At 46.3% G+C, this 6,662-nt stretch overlaps 1 non-coding gene across 1 annotated transcript; it reads left to right on the top strand.

The window, feature by feature from the left end:
- The first annotated feature begins 4,931 nt into the window (after window positions 1–4,931).
- Window positions 4,932–5,005, top strand: TRNAR-UCU (transfer RNA arginine (anticodon UCU)). Its single transcript has one exon. It is a non-coding gene; the product is annotated as a tRNA-Arg (tRNA).
- Window positions 5,006–6,662: the final 1,657 nt, after the last annotated feature.

The following is a 6,662-nucleotide window of genomic DNA, read 5'->3' as shown; positions in this document are numbered from 1 at the left end:
AAACCTGGGTAAAGCTGAGAACATTTTCCAGCAAATTCCCAGAAAGATCTGGTGGGATGTGTCAGCCCACTCCCTCTTGTTTTGTTAGACACTGCTCGGAGAAGGCAATGGCAACCCACTCCAGTACTCTTGCCTGGAAAATCCCATAGCCGGAGGAGCCTGGTAGGCTGCAGTTCGTGGCTGCAGTTCATGGGGTCGCTAGGAGTCGGACACGACTTCACTTTTACTTTTCACTTTGTCATGCATTGGAGAAGGAAATGGCAACCCACTCCAGTGTTCTTGCCTGGAGAATCCCAGGGACGGGGGAGCCTGGTGGGCTGCCGTCTATGGGGTCGCACAGAATCGGATACGACTGAAGCGACTTAGCAGCAGCAGCAGCAACAGCTAGCTTCCTCATACTTTTTGACCAAACAGAGCATTTCATATCCTTGGAGATATACTCTCTGGAATTTTCTAGTCAGCTGAAAATGATGGGAGGTAGAAGCAACCAGGAAGGGGAGATTCTATCTCCAGATTCTTCAGCATTCCTCAGACCACCTCCCCCGACCCCCCACAAGAGATTGACCTCAGTATCTCCACTGTGACCTTGAGTACCCTTTGGAAGTCTAGCCCATTTTTGAAATAGATTGGTTCTAGGTCTACTTTCCAGGAAGCTTGAAAGGGCTGGATATCCCAAGTGGGACTGAGTTAGACCCGGAATGGTGTCTGAAAGTCGGATGTTGTGATTAAAGCAAAATTGGCTCTCTATTTGTGCTCCTTTGGCTTGATTACAAGCTCAGTTATTACCTGGATTATCTCACTTCTTTCTACTTAAAAGGACAGGGAAAAGATGAGGAGGGAAAAAGCAATCTACAGTCAAGCTCCTTGACTGAAAGTAAAAAAATAGAAGTTCCTCAGTCATGATCTTCCCAACCCAGGGATTGAACCCAGGTCTCCTGCATTACAGACAGATCCTTTACCATCTGAGCCACCAGGGAAGTCTTGACTGAAGAAGGAAGGAAATAGAAGGCTTTAGGAACATACAAACTTTATTATCATGGGTTAGAAAAATGCATGAGAGAAATAGACAAATGACAGGGAGCAAGGCCCAAAAAAGATGCAGTGTCTGGAGAAGAACCAAAGGCCCTTTGCTTTATGGGTATGTCCCCATTGCCTTGTGTAAAGAGTAGGGAATTACGAACTGAGCACTTGTAACTTCTGCAGAGTAGGGCCTAGCCCCACAGTCCTGACCTTGCAAACCTTTCTCAACCTCCCTGGGAGGTGCTGACAAGAGGAATGAGATGGGCTGACTCTTAGGGGTGAGAAAATAAGATAGTCGTTGGGGACATTGGAAAATGGTATATGGAAACCACTTTGGGAGAATGTGCCCATGTTCATATGAATGGATAAGATTTGGGACAGTGGAGAATCCCAGGGACGGGGGAGCCTGGTGGGCTGCCGTCTATGGGGTCACAGAGTCGGACACGACTGAAGTGACTTAGCAGCAGCAGCAGCAGCAGCAGGGACTAGATGAAAGTATAGTGTGTAAAGGCTGTACTCTCCAAATGGTTACACTGTCCTCCTCCATCTAATATCCTTTAGCATTTAGAACATGGATTTGTTGGTATAGGTATACGGAAGCTGTAAGCAGGGCCAAGATAGAATGTGGGATTTAATTGTATTTCTTTCTGGGCCAGCGGGAGAAGTTTCTGGCATTTATCACGTGTATCCCAGCAACACTTTATGAATGAAATAAGGTATGAGCATCACCAGTGTGTCTGTGGGGTCAGAGGGTGGCATTCAATTAGAGGTATGAGTAATGCTTGAGTCATAGATCTTTGGAGAATTCAATCAGTACAAAATTTTTTTTTGGAAGGAGAATGTACTCATCTTCTTAAGGGTTTACATAAACACAAATGACATACCTAGCTTAGAGAAGAAAAAGATGTACTGTCTTTAATCATTTTGATGGCTTAACCTTATCTTTCCTTCCCCTTTAAAAACTACCACTTTCTTTGATTGTTTCCCTCCTTATTTTCAAATTAAAAACCTAATTGAGAGACATTATTCACACTTATCAAGAAGCTTTATCTGATTGATGGATTTAAAGTGAAATAATAGATGTCAGAGAAATGTCTCTTATTTGATAAAAGCCCTTGGACAAAGTCCAGCATATTTTTGTTGATATAGAATATAAGTGTAAAGGGTCCTGGAGAGACTCTTGTTGGGGAGGGGTGTTTCTTTGCTAGAATGGAGAGGTTGAGGTGGGGAGTAATGGAGGGATAAAGGAAGGGTGTTCATGAGGAAGGAGGTAACTCAGGCAAGATAGTCAAGAAGTATAACTCATGGGACAGAGGAAGGAGGGCGACAACATCTTGAAGTCTCAGCTCATCTTTCTCAATAGCGTTTTTTATTGCCCCCAGTTTACAATGAGGAAATGGAAGATTGAGAAGTTAAGTCACATTCTCAGAGTTTTGAAGCTAGCAAACTACATAACTTGCTACTGAAGCTGGCTGTTTGGTTGGTGTGAACCTGGAAAATCAGCACCTTATTTGCTGGGCAATAAGACTAATTCCATCCTTCCAGGTGGCTCAGTGGTAAAAAATCTGCCTGCCAAGCAAGATACACAGGTTTGAAGGAAATGGCAACCCATTCCAGTATTGTCGCCTGGGAAATTCCACGGACAGAGGAGCCTGGTGGGCTACAGTCCATGGAGTCACAAAAGAGTCAGACAGGATTTAGCAACTAAACAGCAACAAACAGCAAGACCAATTCCATCTTTTCCCGTCCGTCTTTCAGAGTAGTTCCTAGATTAGAATCTACCTATGGGATCCTTGAGGATGGGACCATGTCATTATTATCTCTCATCCATGTATGCCCTAGCCCCAAGTGCAAACATTTCAAATGGTGACTGAAGGTCTGGAGGAAGTTGGAGAACTGGGGCTGTTCACTCAGGTTGTGGGGAACACGTGATCTCTTAAGGTAGTGAAGATTTGGGCAAATCTCGGGACTGGTAGATTTCTTGGGTGTGGGGCTCAATCTCTATGAAGAGCAGAGGATGTGTCGTGTCTCAGAGAACACTGACTGAGTCTGGTGGGAAGTATCCCGATAACCTAGGCTTTCCTTTTCCTCATGCCTGTGGGGCTCATGGCTGGCCTGAGCATCGAGGTTCGCGTTACAAGCACGTGGGCCTCCTCATGAGTTCCCTGACTAGCACCTTGTTCCTGGCCACTCAAAGTAGTACAGTCTCTGGCCAGCACCAAGTTCTATGTGTCAGATTCTTGGAGCTGTCTAGGGTGAACGTATTAAGACTGGTGCAGCCTGTGCCTCCTTGCTTTAGGTTTGTAATATGCATAAGCCGTTTTACTTTTCTGAGCTCCTCTTTAGGCACAAGACAAAAGGCAAGCTTGATTGGAGTGGCTGCTTTTCGCCAGGTGTTAGACTCTTCCCTTTGCATCCTAGTCTGACTGAATCACCTTGCTCCCTGATTCCATCACTGGGGCTAGAGGAAAGGGTAGGGAAGTATGAGCTATTACCCTAGGATACAGTCTTAGAAGGGCCCTTTAAGATCTTCTGATTGAAGCCCTTCATATTGTCATGCTGTTCTTCACTTGGCCATCGCCTGTATCTTGAGCTATAATTGGAGGCAGGGGGCAGTGGCCAGAGCTGTAGCCCTAGAAGCACACACTGAGGTTGGGGAGAAGGGGATTCTGAGCCAGCACTTTACTCTAGTTGTAACCTTTTGAGTGGGAGTGGGGTCATGAACACTGAATCAGAGTCTTTCAATCAATGTACTGTCATTGGAAACACAGAGGCCAGTTGTCCCCTGATGTGTCTGGTAATCAAATAGGATAAAATGAGCTGAAGGTGAGATTAGAAGGACTTAGATTAGACTTTCAGAAGGACTGGCATAGTGGAAACAGTGATTGTGGCATTGTTTTCTCTAGGAGGCTTTTAAAAATAGGAACTGTTTTATTTGATCTGGGGTAGGTATGGAAGTCTTTATGTAAGGTTATGGAGTGATGGTCAGTTTGATTGTCTAGGGTCACCTAGCAAGCCCAAGCAGCTGAGAAATCCTCATTCTTTAAGTAAGACAGACCTGGAGGAAAGAAAAGCAGACTTGGAGCTGGGGAAGGTGGGGGAAGGGAGGCAGGTATTGGTGGAGGGTTGCTTGAAGACCATCTGTGTTTCATTACAGAGCTGCCACACTCACCCTCCCCCCGTGTGCCCTTCTTCCCACCTTCCCTCTCTGTCTGTTCTGTCTCTCTCTCAAACGCACAGACCGCTGCTCCATCTCCACTCCCATCCTTAGTTCTAGAGGATGCTGAAGGAGTATCATATCAGACTCCCGTTCCCTCTTCCCAGGCTCCATAGATACAGCTCTCAAAGCTGAGGACTGTACCGTCTTCTGGAGCCCAGTTTCCCTGCCAGTCTTTGCTGCCGTTCACACTGTTTCTTTACGGAGGCAAGCTTCTTTGTCTCAGGGATCGAGGGTTTTCCTAAATCTCCCAGCTTTGCCCAGCCCCTGTCTGAGAATAGCTGGACTGGGATGAAACCACAGTGAGGGAGAGGGGTGGAGGTAGAGAAGGCTTGGGTTTCTCTCCTGGACTGGGTGCACTCTGCTTAATTAGCATGAGAATAGAAAGACGGTCTCCCTGCCTCCCTTAGGGATGGAGAGGAACCGAAGAGCAAAGACTCACGCTCTGTCCTACTCCATCAGAGATTCTGGGACTGGGGAAATGACCACTTTCACATTCCTCCGATCCTCTGCGGACCCCAGGACCCAGGGTACTGAGAAAAGCTTTGATGGAGCCTGCTGGTGGATCTCCACTCCAGATTTTCCAGCTGTCCCTGTCCCCCCACCGCTCAGAGAGCAGGATGCTGAGATGGCTCGGTGATGCAGAAGGTATGTGCTTTTTCAGTTCTGGTGCTGATGCTGTGTGTGTGGTGAGGTCTCTGTGGCGCAATGGACGAGCGCGCTGGACTTCTAATCCAGAGGTTCCGGGTTCGAGTCCCGGCAGAGATGGTCACCTGGCAGGTACCTCTTTTATTTTATATGCTGTCATGCTAGGTTGATAGTTATATTTATTCCTCCCTGGGGGCTCTGGGAAGAGAAAGAAAACCCCTTTCCTTGGGAATCCTGGACCTCCCCTCTTTTTCTGTCTCCTCGCTCTTTGTTCTTTCCCTGTTCCTCCCTTATTAATTTTCTATTGTCTAGCGAAGGCTCAGATGCCTGCTACATCTCTCCGCTCAGCCTGACACAGCCTTTGAATCCTTTGCTTCGCAGAAAAATCACTGGCAAAGAGTGACTGGGATGCCTGGCCATAGGTTTTGAAACCACTATGGCTCCATTCCTTTACCTCTGAGCACATGAAAAAGCAGATCATCCCATATGCTGATAAGGAAAAGTCCAGTTGTCCTCGAAGGTAACACTCACCTTGACCAAGATGGGTCAGGAGGTGGATTGGGTCCTGTAGAGGGTGAGGACCTGTGCTGTCTTTGTCGGCTATCCTTTTGTATTCCAAAGGATAGGCTTTTGTGTGTGTGTGCTAAGGCTCATCACTCGCTTTCTCCTCTACAAGGTGAGATGTAATCATTGTTCTTCGTCTCAGTGGAATAAACTACACAGCAGCACGCTAATTATCAGCAGGAGACGAACTTGTCCCCAGAAATTCAAGGTCTTACACTTCAGTGGTCTTGACTGCAAAGTTCACAGCCTTTCCTGCTTGCCGGACAGGCTTTGAGGTTTGTATCAGAATGTTCTTTTCATAATTCTTGGTTTCCAGCAAGCAGTTTTCTCACCAGCTCTCTCATCCTGCATCCACTTCAGCTCTCTTTCCCTACTTCATCTAATGGGCCACAGTCAGGAAGATTGGGAGCTTGGTCAAATTGGTTTTCTATTTTGGGCTGGTCTGGCTCTCTCCATTTCATATTGCAGCCTCTAGTCTATTAGCTAGAGGGAACCGCCTGAGCCGGGAACTGACCTCCACCTCAGGTGAACTCGGGAAACCTGAGGAGACTCACCTCTCCTCCTGACTGCTGGGGAGTCAGCATCTCTCCAACCCAGGGCTCTGGACAGGTGACCAGAGGACACGGCCAGCTGTCACTTGTGCTCTGAAGAAGCTGGGATGGGGTGAGATAGGAGAATCCAATCCATGCTAAGAAGTGGGGAATTGATACGGCAGACAGGAGGACTCTGGAAGGAGACCGATATATATATATATATTTTTTTAATTTTATTTTATTTTTAAACTTTACATAATTGTATTAGTTTTGCCAAATATCAAAATGAATCCATCAATTTTTTTTTTAGCTTGGGGACTTGTGTGCATTTGCAGCAAGCTGAAACTCCTGAAATTCTTTTGAAGTTAGTCTGGTACTTTTAAAGGGACTTAGGAATCTTGCAATAAGAACCAATACAGTTTTACCTTCCTGAGTTACTTTGATGGAACACCAGTTCTGATATTAACTCTTTCCTGACAGCCCGATGGATATGGCCTTTGGACCTGAAATCCCTGGACAGCCCTTCTGGAGCCTTTTATTTTTAGCTCAGTTTATCCTAGATCTTTTTGCTTTAAGGTCAGGCCTGAAAGGAAAAATTGGTCTGTGTGTGTGGATAGGGGCATGGGGGATTGTAGGGAAGGAGTTTACAGAAGAGGCATTTCAGAGTTTTCAGCCAGAAT

This window comes from Bos mutus, chromosome 3 (genome assembly GCF_027580195.1).
Source record: "Bos mutus isolate GX-2022 chromosome 3, NWIPB_WYAK_1.1, whole genome shotgun sequence".
Classification (NCBI taxonomy): Eukaryota; Metazoa; Chordata; class Mammalia; order Artiodactyla; family Bovidae; genus Bos; species Bos mutus.
The sequence above is the reverse complement of the archived record's forward strand: the minus strand, read 5'-3'. Positions and strand labels throughout refer to the sequence as shown.